The following is a 17,488-nucleotide window of genomic DNA, read 5'->3' as shown; positions in this document are numbered from 1 at the left end:
GGTCAGTGTGGACTTGGTGGACCGAAGGGCCTGTTTCCATGCTATATCTCTAAACTCAACTAAATCAGTTAAGATGATTTTTCTCTTCCTGTGTTTTATTAAATGAATCGTTACTAGTTGGGGTCTTATTTACCTTTGTAGCATCCAGGTGATCTTTGATGTGCCCTCAAATGAGTGTTGGTAGACTGTCAACATAAAAGCACCAGTCCCTTTAGCACAAACTTGAGCACTGAATGGTTACATTCTTTGTTGTATCTAGTTGAATGCATACCTTTATTTAAACTGCTACAAGTCTTCCACTTATCATGTAACTTGTTAGTTCCATGGGGCAAGGAGGTCCTACTGCAGTTGTACAGTGCCCTGGTGAGACTGCACCAAGAGTATTGTGTGCAATTTTGGTCTCCTAATTTGAAGAAGGACATTCTTGCTATTGAGGGAGTGCAGCGTAGGTTCACCAGGTTAATACCCGGGATGGCAGGACGGACATGATGAAAGAATGGGTCGACTGGGCTTGTATTCACTGGAATTTAGAAGGATGAGAGGATATCTTATAAAAACATAACATTCTTAAAGGATTGGACAGGCGAGATGCAGGAAAAATGTTCCCGATGTTGGGGGAGTCTAGAACCAGGGGTCACAGTTTAAGAATAAGGGGTTGGCCATTTAGGACTGAGATGAGGAAAATCTTCACCCAGAGAGTTGTGAATCTGTGGAGTTCTCTGCCACAGAAGGCAGTGGAGGCCAATTCATTGGATGTTTTCAAGAGCAAGTTAGATTTAACTCTTAGGGCTGAAGGAATCAAGGAATATGGGGAAAAAAGCAGGAATGGGGTGCTGATTTTAAATGATCAGCCATGATCATATTGAATGGAGGTGCTGGCTTGAAGGGCCGAATAGCTTACACCTGCACCTATTTTTCTATGTTACTCATGGAAGCATCCAGTCTCTTCCAAAGGTTCCTTCAAATGACCAACCGGCTCTTAATTATTCTACTAATTCCTTTTCACTCTCCTTAATTCTTAAAGTATTTTGCAAGTTTGCTTCTTGATTCGAATTTTCTTTTTGATTCTTTTTGATTCTTTAATTCTTGAATATTTGAAACCTGCATTTAAGCTTGAATCCCATTAGATAAATTGATGCTTTTTTTTTTTTAGTTCCTTAAACTTGCATATTATTTCTATTCACAAGGACTGATCTGGAAATATTGTGAATATGTTGTGTTAAAATTCAAACTGCAGTATTTCAGATACTGTAAATCTGAATTTAAAACAAAATAATGAAGGATCCCAGATGTCAGATGCCAACTACTTTTTCCATAGTTTCTCTATTTTTTTGCTTTTTGTTATTAATTGGGTTGAGGAATTCAAGATGACAAACCAGTTCATTTATTTGTCCATAAATTTCCCTTGAGTGACCAAACTGTAACCAAGCTGGTTTGTTCATGAATAATGTTTCACTATACATAGTGCAGCTAAGACCCAATGGTCAAGGCATTTCACAAAACAGTGAACATAAATGCAGAATTGTAAATGGGCAAATAAAAGGGTGGCACGGTGGCGCAGCGGTAGAGTTGCTGCCTTACAGCATCAGAGACCCAGGTTCGATCCTGACTACGGGTGCTGTTCATCCAAAATCAGTACCCTGTTCTTGCTTTTTCCCCTTTATCTCATGATTCCTTTAGCCCTAAGAGCTAAATCTCTCTTGAAAACATCCAGTGAATTGGCCTCCACTGCCTCTGTGGCAGAGAATTCCACAGATTTACAACTCTCTGGGTGAAATTTTTTTTCCTCATCTCAGTCCTAAATGGCCTATCCCTTATTCTTAAATTGTGACCCCTGGTTCTGGATTCCCCCAACATGGGGAACATTTTGTGCAATCCCTTAAGAATTTTATATGTTTCTATAAGATAACCTCTCATCCTTCTAAATTCCAGTGAATACAAGCCCCGTCGACCCATTCTTTCCTCGTATGTCAGTCCTACCATTCCGGGAATTAACCTGGTGAACCTACGCTGCACTCAAATTAGGAGCCCAAAACTGCACACATTAGTACTCCAGGTGTGGCCTCACCAGGCAAATCCTCTTGCAATGAGGGCCAACATGCCATTAGCTTTCTTCACTGCCTGCTGTACCTGCTTGCTTACTTTTAGTGACCGATGTACAAGGATCCTTGCTGGATAAGCAATCAGGGGCTCATTCTGCAAGGCCCAGTAAGGCAGCAGAGCCATGTGCAATGTAATATGGTCACCTGCGTTGCCCAGAACACTCCCCACAAGGCACATCTTCACATACCCTGCCCTTTCTACTTTCTGCAGAGACCATTCCCTTTGTAACTCCCTGATTAACTCATCAACTCCCACCCAAACCACCCCCTCCCCAGGTACCTTCCCCTGCAACTGCAGGAGATTTACTCGTTTTACTCGTCCTGTTAAGTTCCACTGTCTGTGTCAGTTCCACCTATCCCACAGCCAACAATGAACCATCGTGGGCTCCACACTTTCTTGATTATTGTTGCTTTTTGCACATCTTACTTTCATTTGTCCTAAGTACCGTCGATATCTCTCATTCCCTTTCCCCTGAAGAAGAAGGGTCTTGACCCAAAACGTCACCGATTACATTTCTCCAGAGATGCTATCTGGTCCGCTGAGTTACTCCAGCATTTTGTGTCTGTCCCCACAGGGCATCTGAAATGTTCCTTGACAGCAGGCAAACCTGTTCCCCCTTGTTTTAGTAAAAAATGACAGACTATCGGAGACATCCAGGATATTAGTTGAAAAAAAATGGTTTTGGGGTATTTGTAAATTATTACTAATATGGGTGCATGCACACAATTAATTCCGAAGACAGCTTCTATTTGTGGAATCCTCAGCAGGTACTGTTAACCGTTCAACCCATGTGACTCTCCTTGCTTGAGTTAAATTCTTCACTGCACCGCTTTCACAATTGAAATGTCCACAAAGGGAAAGTGATTATTTGCTCAGATATTCATAAATTAACTTGACGTTCCAGCTTTCTGCCGAGGAATTGAACATGTTGCGTTCGGTACTGATGTCGGCCGTGTTCGGAGAATGTTGGACCAGTTCTGTGACAACAGACCCTGACTATTGGCTGACGTGGAAATCCCCAAAGTCTGTACAAAATGAATGGGTGCTGGAGGCTTTCATAGACAAATCCTTAAAGGTTCGTTATTTATCTGTAAATAACCTGTGTAGAGGCAGCCACTTGGAAAATTAGCAGCCTATCAAAATGTATATCAAATACACTGATAGATGGCAAGACCATGTTCATTTTGCTCCCCATGGATTGCTCTGAAAACAATTGATTATCTGGCCGATCGTAGTCTCCATCCTGTCACACATCCTTTCTTGTTGTGTCAACTCCCTTTTTGCAACTTAAAAAGTGAAAATCTAAAAAAGACACGCTCAGCTGGTCAAATTATATCTGTGCAAAGAGGAATTGTTCGCTTTTCAAGTTGAATACCTTTTGACGTAGAGACAAGTACTTAAAATGGACTTGTTTTCTTTTTCTTCTAGTAATGATGAAGACTTATTGAGTTGATCCATTAACTGCTTCTGTCCAAGTGCTGCCTGACCTGCAGAGAGTTTACAGTTTGTTCAAGAAGGAACTGCAGATGCTGGAAAATCGAAGGTACACAAAAATGCTGGAGAAACTCAGCGGGTGCAGCAGCATCTATGGAGCGAAGGAAATAGGTGACGTTTCGGGCCGAAACCCTTCTTCAGACTGATAGGGGGTGGGGGGGAGAAGGAAGGAAAAAGGGAGGAGGAGGAGCCCGAGGGTGGGGGGGATGGGAGGAGACAGCTCGAGGGTTAAGGAAGGATAGGAGACAGCAAGGGCTAGCAAAATTGGGAGAATTCAATGTTCATGCCCGCCGGACGCAGACTACCCAGGCGGAATATGAGGTGCTGTTCCTCCAATTTCCGGTGTTGCTCACTCTGGCAATGGAGGAGACCCGGGACAGAGAGGTCGGATTAGGAATGGGAGGGGGAGTTGAAGTGCTGAGGCACCGGGAGTTCAGGTAGGTTCTTGCGGACTGAGCGGAGGTGTTCGGCGAAACGATCGCCCAACCTCCGCTTAGTCTCACCGATGTAAATCAGCTGGCATCTAGAGCAGCGGATGCAATAGATGAGGTTGGAGGAGATACAGGTGAACCTTTGTCGCACCTGGAACGACTGTTTGGGTCCTTGAATGGAGTCGAGGGGGGAGGTAAAGGGACAGGTGTTGCATTTCTTGCGATTGCAACGGAAAGTGCCCGGGGAGGGGGTGGTTCAGAGGGGAGGGGAAGAATTGACAAGGGAGTTGTGGAGGGAGCGGTCTTTGCGGAAGGCAGACATGGGGGGAGATGGGAAGATGTGGCGAGTGGTGGGGTCACGTTGGAGGTGGCGAAAATGGCGGAGGATGATTTGTTGTATTTGCCGGCTGGTGGGGTGAAAGGTGAGGACTAGGGGGACTCTGCCCTTGTTGCGAGTGCGGGGATGGGGAGAGAGAGCAGTGTTGCGGGGTATGGAAGAGACCTTGGTGCGAGACCCTGAGAGTTTACAGTTTGTTCTGTTCACTGCATCAATCTAATCTAAAGTTTTTTTTTGATTTTCTATTTGTTTGGCCAGTCGGTATATGATGTAGCATCCTGGTCCATATAATCTGTTTATGAACATGAACCTTGTTTTTGGTTTTCTAAAGAATAGTTAAAGCCTTAATTGAAAAGTTACTGATCTGTTGCAACCCAGGTTGGTGGTGTGTATTGTGCCTGGGACACTGTGAAATGAGTAACACCATGAATGTTATGGGGAGAACATTAAGATTGAGGGGAGAAGATTCAGAGTTCTTTTTCCCAGGAAGATTTAAGAGTTCTTTCTCCCAGGTTGCAAATTCGGTCACTGCACAGGTAGCTTCCTCCTTAATATATTCCAGACTCCTGAACAATGCAGGACAGCAAGTGTTCTGGGAGCCAGAAACAACAAAAGCAGCCTGTAGATCTTGTAGTTGAACTATGGTTCTATGCACCTTATCAAAGGTTGTCTGTAAATCTAGATCAGCAACATCCACTGACTCTCCTTTGTTTATCTGTTTAAGAAACAACTGCAGATGCTGGAAAAATCGAAGGTAGAGAAAAATGCTGGAGAAACTCAGCGGGTGAGGCAGCATCTATGGAGCGAAGGAATAGGTGACGTTTCGGGTCGAGACCCTTCTTCATGGTGACGTGTCGGGTCGAGACCCTTCTTCAGGTGACGGTTGAAAACAAAGTCAGCAAACTGATAAGTGGATACAGGTGAGGGGAATCTACCCGTCTGCCAATCCAAACTCCTTCGCCTGAAATCAATTCCTCCAGAAAAGACCCCACTGAGTTACACTTTGTGCTTTAACCGACTTTGTACAACTGATAAGCCACAAATTGAGATCCTACCTTGTCCATGCAATCACAACTTCACCATTCTTCTTGATAACATTCTTAGCAGAGAAGCTGGTTGCCAATGCCACAGTGGACTGACAAGCATTGGTTGTCGTTTTCTTCGGTGTAACATCTGTCTTTTTGTCAGCTTTCTTTGCTGATGAAGTGGATTTCCTTTGCGCCTTGGTTAACTCACAATTGTGGGGCGGCTCTGTGCAAGGCTCAGGTGGCTCTGTCTAAAAGGCAGATGGATTTATTGTAGAGCAATGCTGAAAGGTCAAATTTGGATTATTCAACAATGTCAGTTCATACGGCCCAGGCGTGCCTGGGAGAGGTATTTTGTTTGGCCCACATTCATTAATGCGGTGACATAATGAGTCGTAAATACGATCACTGTTGATGCATAGTTATGTTTGCGGCGGTCGAGACAGCGGCATGTATACCAGGCAAAATCTGGGTGCAAGGAGGGTAGCCGCGTGCTACCGCATCCAGGCGAACTGAGAAGTAAGCTACTGGTCGTTTAACATCCCCATGTGTTTGCGTCAGTACGGCTGATACACAGTCTTGAATTATTGTTACATATAGCTGAAACGATCTGTCATACAGTGGTCTGCCGATGGCTGGGGAAGAGGCTAATGCATCTTTTAGGGCTATAAAAGCCTCAGCCTGTTTCTCATTGAGGGAAAAATGTTGATCAGCATTTGCAGAAGCCAGTGGTGATAGATGCTTTGTATAGAGCACAACATCAGGAATCCATTGGAAAAGTTCACTAACCCCAAAAAGGCTCTCATTTGTTTGGGGGTTTCTGGTTTTGGGTATCGGATAATAGGGTCCACTCTTGCCAGAGTGGACCCTATTAGCAGCACTAATCATAACTCCGAGAAATTTAACCTCCTTTTTGCCCACTGAAACTTTCCTCTGAGGGATCACATACCCCCAAGTGCGTAAGGCTTCTAATAACTTTGCTGTGTCAGTGATGTTGCTAGCCTCATCAGAGAAGGTGAGGAGTAGGTCATCAACATACTGAATTACAGATGAGCATTGTGGGAGGGTTAATGTCTTTAACTGGTCTGCTAGCACTTGGGAAAATATCATGGGTGAATGTACAAAGCCTTGCAGTAGGCGTGTCCACGTATAGTGTTGTCCTTCATATGTAAAGGCAAAAAGGTATTGCCAATCGGGATGTAGAGGGACAGCGGGGTTTGGTACAATGGCGTGCATTGGCTTAACAATGTCATTAATTGCACGGAGGTCCTGTACTGGCCTCCACTCTGAGCGTCTGGGCTTAGGTACCGGGAAGATCGGGGTGTTACATGGTGAGTGACACTGCACCAATATACCCTGGTATAAAAGTGACTGTACCAGTTGCTGTATTCCTGCCACTGCCTCTGGTTTTAATGGATATTGGTGGACCGCAGGGAGGCGGACATCCGGCTTGAGCGTGATCATTACAGGAGCACAATAAGTCAGTCCTACCTTATGCGGCGATGTCGACAAAATCTGATGTTTGTCTATGTCGTTCTTCGGCGGCTGGTGGCATCGGATGATTCCTTCAACAATCTGGCACTCTTTCCAGTACTCTAGTATTCCCTGAGAAAAATATTGCTCACCCAGTATGTTATCTGCTTGGTTGCGTAATTCGTAGGTGAGGTACCCCAGCTCTTTTGCTGAGTGATCTGCCCTCACTGAGGTGGTTACATGTGGTGCCACTAGGGAAGCATTCTGTTTCCACAACCCTTCTTCCACTTGCACTATCACGGCAGTGCCAGGTTCGCCTGACACTGTTCCTATCAAGCGGACTGTGGTCGCTTTCCCTATCAGTGGCCTAAAGTAATCTCCCATTTCAGGATTGTAACCCGTGGGATCATAAAATAGATTCACATGTGGATTGGTGTATTTCCAAAGACTGGTGCTGACAAAAGATCAATGGCCCACCATTGAGATGTTGGGAAGTGTGTGTGCATCATCTTCTGGGTCTGGAGGTGAATTCCCTCGTCAGTGCAGGTAATTCCTGCTTTTAATCCTATTAATAGGTCTCTGCCTGCGAGGTTGCAGCCAAGATATGGGGTAACGGAAAAGGGGAGGGTGCAATGTTCCTGTCCATAGGTTACAGTCAGAGGCTGAGTTAGGGGGTAACACCGTACTTTCCCGTCTAATCCTGATAATCGTGTTACATGGTCTGACATGGGAACTCCCAGATATGCCGCAAGCTCCTGATTCAGGGTAGATGAGGTTGCTCCTGTATCAATCAAAAACGGAACTCTGGTGTCCCCCAGCATCATGTTTACTATGGGTTCTTCATCGGGGTTGGCGATTAGTGGGAATAGGTGTTGTACAGGGGAGTGGGTGGGTCATTGGGAAAACGGGTTGTTGGTGGAGTACGGAGCCTGTCTTCCCCGTCCTTCTGTGTCACGAGAGGCGCAGTCCCTCACCCAATGCCCTATTCCCCCACACTTAAAACAGCTTCCTCCAGCTCCTCTCTCACCTTGGGGTCTTCCCTGCCCTGGGTGATTTTGTCCTCGTCCCCCCCCGGAATTCTCCGCTCCATTGTGGTCTAGGCTGAAAACCCCTTCCTCTACCAGGGCGCATCCCATTCCCTGGTCTCATGGCCAGAATCTGTGAGCATTCCTCAGCTGCTGGTTCCCACATCTAATATTCTGTTTTTATTCTGGGTGAACTAGTGGCAGCCGTGCTTCCGGCACTATCAGCCCAAAAGGCAGTTACTGCACGTCTCATTTGGGTTATGTCATTGTCCGCCCAGTTTAAGTTTGTTTTAACCATTGCCTGCACTTTGAGCGGGAGACAATTCATCAATATAGCATTAAAAGCTGGGGATTTCTTTCCAGCGTTGTATACAGGGTCTCCTGCATGGGTTCCATAGATACTAGTGAAACGATCCAGATACGACTGGGGGTCTTCTTTTGGACCGGGCTTACAGTCGAGGACCACCGACATGTTAATTGGTTTTTTCAAACATTCAAATAGATTGGTCATCATAAAGTTTACACAAACTGCCTGGTCTGCATGCCCTGGCGTGTTCTTTAGTGCCTGCCATGTCTGATGTTCCATAGTATTCTTCCACTTCTGTTGTTCGGCTGGTGACAGAAGCGACATAGACATGGACCAAATATCATGGTCCGTAGCCTGATAATATTCTACTGTACTGCGGAGGTAGTCTACAAAGTCCTGAGGGGTCTTGTGGCGATTTGGGGCTTTATCCCGTATCATACATTGTTCGTGTGGTTTCCATAGTCCATATATCTGCATGGTATCTTCCTGAAGGCTGGAATTTCGAGGTATATGGGTGTTACTACCAGAGCTGCTACAGGTTAGGATGCCATTGCTACTGGTGAGGCATAGGGAGGTGGGTGCCTCCCGGGATTATCTAAATCCTCATCTTCACTACCAAACAGGGTCGCCGTGCCAGACATGAGGTCTCCTCTGGAGAATTTACCAGTACTGGTTTTTTTTTTATTAACCATCACCTGTTTTTTTCCCTTCCGCCTGTCTCTTAGTTCTTTTCTCTTGTCCCTCTGCCCACTGGCATTCTAGCTGCAACATTTTCCATCCTTTCATAGTGCCATCCTTGTTCCTTAGCTCTATCCCTCTCTTACATACATTATCCATCCAACTCTGATCCCTACTCTCCTCTTGCTTCTTCTCTGCCTCCGCTTTCCATTCCTTAATTCTTTTTTTCCATTTATTTCCTGCATCCCTTTCCCATATCAACATCTCTGCTCTTTTAATTGTCTCTACATTCCAAGTGCCTCCTATTGGCCAGAATTCATCTCCCAAACGTTTGGTTAGCTTTTAACTTAATATTCTATAGTCTTTGTTACTTTTAGGATTCAAATAACACATATATTGGATGGGCGTCCCCCCATCACTTTTATCCAGATTATTCCCCATAGATAGAGAGAAAGAGAGAGAAAGAGAGAGAGAAAGAGAGAGAAAGAGAGAGAGAAAGAGAGAGAAAGACTTCTCAACTCTTTTTTTTTTTTAAACGCCCCAAGTATTTCAACCAGGCAGACCCGCTAATCGAGACCCCAGTTTCTCAACTTGGCAGACTTCTTAATTCTTTAATAAAAAAAACACCACTGTAGCGGCACCATACGTGGCGAATAAAGGAGACACGTCAGGCCGGTTCAAGGAATCATTTATTCAGTGGTAGTTGGTGCGCTAACTATAATACAATGTTGTTGCAGCTGAGCGAGGTTGTTCCCTCATGCTCAGCTACTGGTTGCCTGCCCAAGGTCTCGCGGTGAGAGAGCTTTAGTATCAGGACACTCCCTCTAGCCCACGACATCACGTGCCCGCCCTCGTATCTCCTGACGAGGGTTTGAGCATGAGTGGCCCGTGTTTAGGCTGACGCCACACCACCGCTTATTTCTCAACCCGACAACTCCTCGGATGTCTCAACAAGCCAGGCGCACACATCATCCCCTGTATCTCAACCCGACAAACCACGGATCTCAACAAGACCGACGAGCCCTTTGTAGAGAGAGAGAGAGAGAGAAAGAGAAAACAAAGAGAGAGACAGAAAGAGAAAGAGAGAAAGGGAAAAAACAAATTGAAACTGCTCAATTCCTTTTAAAAAAACATACACAAGCCCTTAAAAATACATACACAATTCCTTCTGAAAAATACATACACAAAGCCCAACTGGTCTTACCTTTGTTGTCTGTATTAAGAACCTCGACGGGGAACCTGGATCAACCTCTGATGAAGGATCACAGATGTTCCCGGGAGTTTCTAGGGGAGTCGTTCTTACAAGGGGGCCGATAGAGCTCAGTTGTCTCCCTTCCAATCCCGGCAACCTCTGCAACTTCTTGCACAGTCAGCTGTTGATGGGGTCCCAGCTTGATCCTGCCGACTACGCCAATGTTAAAGTTCATTTCTTAAAACAGACAACTCACAATAAGTTAGGTAAAACCAACAAGCTTTACTGAGCATTGAGCCGGCGAAAGTGTTAGGAGATACAAAGCCAAGTTTACAGCCGACACTTGGCTCTCCCTGGGCTAACACTCTAATGAATGAAGACATACAGCTTTTTTTTAATACTATTTTGGAAACAGTCACATGTTCATACAGAATGGCAGCAATGATGTTTAATACAAATCAATCACAGCTCTACCCATTCAAAGTATGCTTGTCACTGATACAACAGTCTTGCCATCCTGTGCTTCTTTCAATCATAAAACTGTTGATCCCATTCTGTAATGTTAGAGGATTCATCGGGATATTATAGGGCATTCGCGCCCTATAATAGCACAAGTGCCCCCTTTCTCTGCTAGAATAAAATCTAATGCCATTCGGTTCTGGAGGACTACTACTCTCATGCCACCATTTCAGCAGTGATGTCCTGAATGGATTGCCGTACATCCATAAAAGCCTGTGCAGTGGAATTAGCTAAAGTTTCCATAGCCAATGCCATATTTTTTAATCCCTTAGCTGCTCTAGCTACACCATACGGGGGGGAAACAATCATCCAATACCTCCCAGTTTCCGAGATACCCCTTTTGACTTGTGATTTTAGCTACCTGTGTAAGACCCTGGACCATCCTCATATAGGGAACAACATAGGCTATATAGCAGCACCCTCAATACCAGTGGCCTATGTAAGACGATCGTTGCAGAAGTTTGTACTGCTAATGCTGCGGCTATGATCGATTGTAGGCACATTGGAAAGGCTCGTGCCACTTGATCCAGCTTGGTTGAATAGTAGGCTATGGGTCTCAATTTCCCTCCATGGTCTTGCAGCAGTACGGACGTCTGTATCCCTGTTTGCTGTCCACTGTTTGGATAAATGGCTTCTCTGAATTTGGTAAGGCTAGTACAGTGGATGATACCAGTGCTTGTTTTACAGTCTCAAATGCTCGCTCACCTTCTTTGGTCCAAGTTATCTGTTCTTTTGCCGCCATTGGTTGGTGATAGATGAGTTGCAGAAGTGGTCGCGTCATTTCGGCATAGCTTGGGATCCATTGTCTGCAGAAATTGTCCATTCCCAAGAATTGCATCATTTCTCTCTTGGTTGTGGGCCTTGGTGCGGCTAGGATTGCTTTTTTTCGGTTCCCATCCAGTTCCTGTCTTCCTGGGATATATCGTACCCCAAGTACTTAACCTTTTCTTTACATAGTTGTAGCTTTCCTTTACTAACCTTATGTCCTTGTTCTGACAGGAACTTAAGTAATGTTACTGTATCCTTCTCACAGTCTTCCATCGTCGGGGAGCAGAGTAACACGTCATCCATGTACAGGAGAATTTTGCTACCACAGGGGGGTGTAAACTTCTCAATATTTGAACTCATTGCCATAGAAAATATTGTCAGACTCTCGGTGTATCCTTGAGGTAGTCATGTGTAGGTCCATCTTTTTCCTTCAAAGGTAAAAGCAAACCAGAATTGACAATCCGGGTGTACTGGTATAGAGAAGAAGGCATTAGCTAGGCCGATCAAAGTGAAATACCTATGTTTAGGTTCGATGTCACTCAGGAGGGTACCAGGGCCGGGAACACACGGAGCTCTTGGCATCACAGCTCGGTTTACGGCTTGGACCATTCTCCATCCGTTGGACGGTGCCGCTTTCTTTACCGGGAACATCGGTGTGTTACACGGAGAGTCTTCACATGGAATCATGACTCCTTTTCCTTTTAATGCCTCAAAGATTGGTCTTATCCTCTCGATTGCTTCTTTTCGCAAGGGTACTGCCTTTGGTACGGTCGGTAGGATGTTTTTGGGGTTACCCGTACAGGACTGATTCCTTTTATGAGTCCAACGTCGGACGGTCCGGCTGACCACAGGTGTTTGGGAATCTGTGCTATCAGTTCCTCGTCCTGTTCCGTGAGGTTCAGGACTAGTCACCTTCCGCCGTCGACTAGGTGGACCCCCTTGGTCCCCCTTGTCGTCCAGTTCAATGCTCGTGTATATATTGAATTGAATTGAATTGAATACCTTTATTGTCATTCAGACCGTAAGGTCTGAACGAAATTTCGTGCCTGCAGTCATACATACAATCATACAATAATAAACAACAATAAACACAAATTAACACCACCACAGTGTATCCTCCAAGCACCTCCTCACTGTGGTGGAGGCAAAAATCTTAGGGTTACTGTCTCTTCCCGCCTCTTCTCCCTCTGCGCTGAGGCGATTCCCCACCGGGCGATGGCACAACAGTCCCGCGGCTCACCGAACCCCGCAAACGGGCCGGTTCAAACACCGCGGCCCGGGGGTGGTCGAAGCTGCCGCCCTCCAGTCCAGCACACTCAGCCCGCAGCTGAACCCAGGACTCAGGTCACCGCCGCCAGAACGCCGTCCCAGCCACCGGAGCACTGTTCCAGCCCCGAGCCGGATCGCCCTCACGTGAGTACCGTTCTCCCTCGGGCTGGGCCACTCCGACGGGAGTGCCGTTCTCCCTCGGGCTGGGCCACTCCGACGGGAGTGCCGTTCTCCCTCGGGCTGGGCCACTCTGACGGGAGTGCCGTTCTCCCTCGGGCTGGGCCACTCCGACGGGAGTGCCGTTCTCCCTCGGGCTGGGCCATTCCGACGGGAGTGCCGTTCTCCCTCGGGCTGGGCCACTCCGACGGGAGTGGAGTAATAATCTTTCAAAACTCTTTAGATTCTGGAGTAGTTCCTGAGGATTGGCGGGTAGCAAACGTAACCCCACTTTTTAAGAAGGGAGGGAGAGAGAAAACGGGGAATTACAGACCAGTTAGTCTAACATCGGTAGTGGGGAAACTGCTAGAGTCAGTTATTAAAGATGGGATAGCAGCACATTTGGAAAGTGGTGAAATCATTGGACAAAGTCAGCATGGATTTACAAAAGGTAAATCATGTCTGACGAATCTTATAGAATTTTTCGAGGATGTAACTAGTAGCGTGGATAGGGGAGAACCAGTGGATGTGGTGTATCTGGACTTCCAGAAGGCTTTCGACAAGGTCCCACATAAGAGATTAGTTTACAAACTTAAAGCACACGGCATTGGGGGTAGAGAACTGGCTGGCAAACAGGAGGCAAAGAGTAGGAGTAAACGGGTCCTTTTCACAATGGCAGGCAGTGACTAGTGGGGTACCGCAAGGCTCAGTGCTAGGACCCCAGCTATTAACAATATATATTAATGATCTGGATGAGGGAATTGAAGGCAATATCTCCAAGCTTGCGGATGACACTAAGCTGGGGGGCAGTGTCTTATAGAAACTTACAAAATTCTTGAGGGGTTGGACAGGCTAGATGCAGGAAGATTGCTTCCGATGTTGGGGAAGTCCAGGACAAGGGGTCACAGCTTAAGGATAAGGGGGAAATCCTTTAAAACCGAGATGAGAAGAACCTTCCATCATTCCACTCCCTAATGGAGTCACTCTCCAGTGACTTGTCTCAATGACTATAGCCTAGTAGCTCTAATATAGACCATAAGTTGTTTGGTAGACCAATAATGGCTCAGATCTGCACCAATCTTCTGGACAATCTAGACTTGTGCGATAGTCTACAGTGCTCTTGCACAACACTTAGCTCTGGACCATCTTGGAAATAAAAACATCTATGCCATTCATTTGCGGATGACACTAAGCTGGGGGGCAGTGTTAGCTGTGAGGAGGATGCTAGGAGACTGCAAGGTGACTTGGATAGGCTGGGTGAGTGGGCAAATGTTTGGCAGATGCAGTATAATGTGGATAAATGTGAGGTTATCCATTTTGGTGGCAAAAACAGGAAAGCAGACTATTATCTAAATGGTGGCCGATTAGGAAAAGGGGAGATGCAGTGAGACCTGGGTGTCATGGTACACCAGTCATTGAAAGTGGGCATGCAGGTGCAGCAGGCAGTGAAGAAAGCGAATGGTATGTTAGCTTTCATAGCAAAAGGATTTGAGTATAGGAGCAGGGAGGTTCTACTGCAGTTGTACAGGGTCTTGGTGAGACCACACCTGGAGTATTGCGTACAGTTTTGGTCTCCAAATCTGAGGAAGGACATTATTACCATAGAGGGAGTGCAGAGAAGGTTCACCAGACTGATTACTGGGATGTCAGGACTGTCTTATGAAGAAAGACTGGATAGACTTGGTTTATACTCTCTAGAATTTAAGAGATTGAGAGGGGATCTTATAGAAACTTACAAAATTCTTGAGGGGTTGGACAGGCTAGATGCAGGAAGATTGCTCCCGATGTTGGGGAAGTCCAGGACAAGGGGTCACAGCTTAAGGATAAGGGGGAAATCCTTTAAAACCGAGATGAGAAGAACTTTTTTCACACAGAGAGTGGTGAATCTCTGGAACTCCCTGCCACAGAGGGTAGTCGAGGCCAGTTCATTGGCTATATTTAAGAGGGAGTTAGATGTGGCCCTTGTGGCTAAGGGGATCAGAGGGTATGGAGAGAAGGCAGGTACGGGATACTGAGTTGGATGATCAGCCATGATCATATTGAATGGCGGTGCAGGCTCGAAGGGCCGAATGGCCTACTCCTGCACCTAATTTCTATGTTTCTATGAGTGCCGTTCCACCCTCGGGCTGGGCCACTCCGACGGGAGTGCCGTTCTCCCTCGGGCTGGGCCACTCCGACGGGCCACAGCCCCTCACGGGAAAGTCTCTCAGCCCCTCGCCAGGCCGCTCTCACGAGAGCGCAGTTCCAGCCCCGGGCTGGGCCACCCTCACGGGAGCTCAGGGCGAGCCCTGTCAGCTGCCTCCAGAGTCCCGAGGTCGCCAGCTCCGCCATTAGGCCTCAGCGTAGACGGAGGCAGAGAAGGGGGATACGACAAAAAGGTCGTATTCCCCCGAAGGGAGAGACAGCAAGCCCCGTTTCACCCCCCACCCCCCCCCCCCCCACATAAACACGACCTAAAAACCAAAAACGTAACTAGACAAAACGAAAAAAACAACACAAAAAAGTAAAAGACAAACGGACTGCAGGCGAGCCGCAGCCGTTCCCAGCGCCGCCACTTCCGGATCTGCACTATAGTCCTGCACGTTTACTTCAGTAGACCAGTGCTTTCTTGTCTACCAGTGTTCAATTATTTTCTGCTTCCCTTTTTGCGACTAGTTCTCCTAGGTATCTCCACCTCCCTCCTTGCTTTTTGGAGACAGAAACGTGGGGTCTTGAAGGGTAGCCGCGGAACAATTCGTAGTCATTCTTAGCTAGCCTTACTGCTATGGCGGCATTATCTTGTTGGTCAAAATACAAGTCAGTCAAGTGTAGGGTAGAGTATCTTTCTTTCAGAAGCTTTGTCTCATACTTTTTATCCGACCCCGTGGTGTATTTAAACCACAGGGTGCAATGTAACTCGTCTGGTGCATGTAGGACAGCTTCTGGTATTATTCTTTCCCTTACTTTCCTGACCAGATCTTCCACTACCGAGGTTGGTCCGTTTTTCGCTAAGTCGATGGTATAATAATAGTGCGGCTCCCCTGCTCCCTCCTGGACAAAGATTTCAGTTGTCTCAGTTGTCCCTCGTGACAGCCGTATAGCTTTCATCCCTTGTGTGGTGGGTATTTTACCAATCCGCAATCCCATCATAATGTCTCGGCCTAGCAAATTTACTGGACAAGTCGCTGAGACCAGTACCTGTTCCTCACAACACACATTAGATATTGGTTCTTGGAACTTAAGTGGTTTCGTCAAGAACTCCACGTTAGTATGTCCGGTGGCAGACCTTACTGTTATTGAATTCTTGGAGTATAGTGTTCCCGGGGGCTCTTCGTCTTTTATGACATTTTTACATGCTCCGCTATCGCATAAGAATATCATCCTTTTCCCATTCACTATTAAACTTATCGTAGGCTTTAGGTAAGACATAGAAGATTTCTTCTAGATCCAATATTTGCAGAGGCTCCTTGTCGGCTGGGGGAGTGGGAGTATCTCTGTTAGATTTGTCCCTCCCTTCAGCTTCGGTCAGTCAGCATCAGTCATAGCTTCGGGACCTTGGACCCTTCTCGCCATCTTTTGGTGGAATATGCTTAGCCTGGGGACAATCTCGAGCCCAATGGTCGAGTTTTCCGCTGACAAAACATCCCTCCCCCCTTGGGGACCTACTCCCTCTGCCTCTGCCTCTCTGGCCTCCCCACCCTTGATCTCCTTGTTTTACCCAGTAGAATACAGAGACGGTATTTTCGCTTATTTCCTCAACATCGGCCAGATAAGCATTCTTTAGAATCTTTTTCTGTTTGGTGTTTTCCTCCGCATGTACTGCCCAACCTTTTACATCATTGAGTGCCTTTGTTTTCCATCCCACCATGTGCTTTTTTATATATGAACTAATCTCTGGTCTTAGTCCGTTTAACAGTTCGATTTTTAACTGTTCGGGATCGGTACTTCTTGTCCACTATTTGCCTCAAAGACAACCCTAAGTCTGGAGAAATTGTGTAGCACAGGCTCATCTTTATTTTGTGTACATTCCCTAATTTTATTGTAATCGACTCCTCTCTGGAAGTGTGCTCTTATTCGATTTTCAATAGCTATTTGTCTGTTATGATAATCATTCTGACCTGGTGCCCACTGAAGGGGTGCTCCATTTACAATAGCATTCCAATCTCCTTCAATTAAACACCAATCGCACCCAATAAGACTTCGCAACGCTTGTTCATATTCTACAGTATTTAAACGATAACTTACAACCAGGTTTCCAAAGTCCCTCTCCCACTTTGCGAAATTATCTCTAGGATGTGGAATGCCCTCCAGTGCCTTTTTAATATCCTCCATATTCCATGGCCTGTATACGTACATTGGCCCCACTGCACCGGCATCTGGATTAGGCATTGCAATCATAGGATACGTTTCGGTCCCGCTTGGTCTTATTGACCGTGGAGATTTATGCTCAAATATAGGACCTGAATAAAGATTATAAACGGTACCTGAGCGAGTGGTTTTCGGACTTTGCAAACCTGGGTACAGCTGGCCGCTTTCCTTAATGGTTGGTTTTTGTTCCAGTACGGGGGTTGGAGCCCTTGTTGAGTTCGGTCCGACGTCGCCGGTGGTAAGACCACCCCCTTTTTCTCCGGTGTGTACGGAGGAGGGGCACGCGCCAAACCCGGTGACCGGTGGAAGACCTCGTTGTCCCCCTGCTGGAGGAATGCATTTGTCGATGGTTCGTTTTTGGTAG

Source organism: Amblyraja radiata, chromosome 5, assembly GCF_010909765.2.
Source record: "Amblyraja radiata isolate CabotCenter1 chromosome 5, sAmbRad1.1.pri, whole genome shotgun sequence".
NCBI lineage: Eukaryota > Metazoa > Chordata > Chondrichthyes > Rajiformes > Rajidae > Amblyraja > Amblyraja radiata.
Note: the sequence above shows the minus strand (reverse complement) of the source record.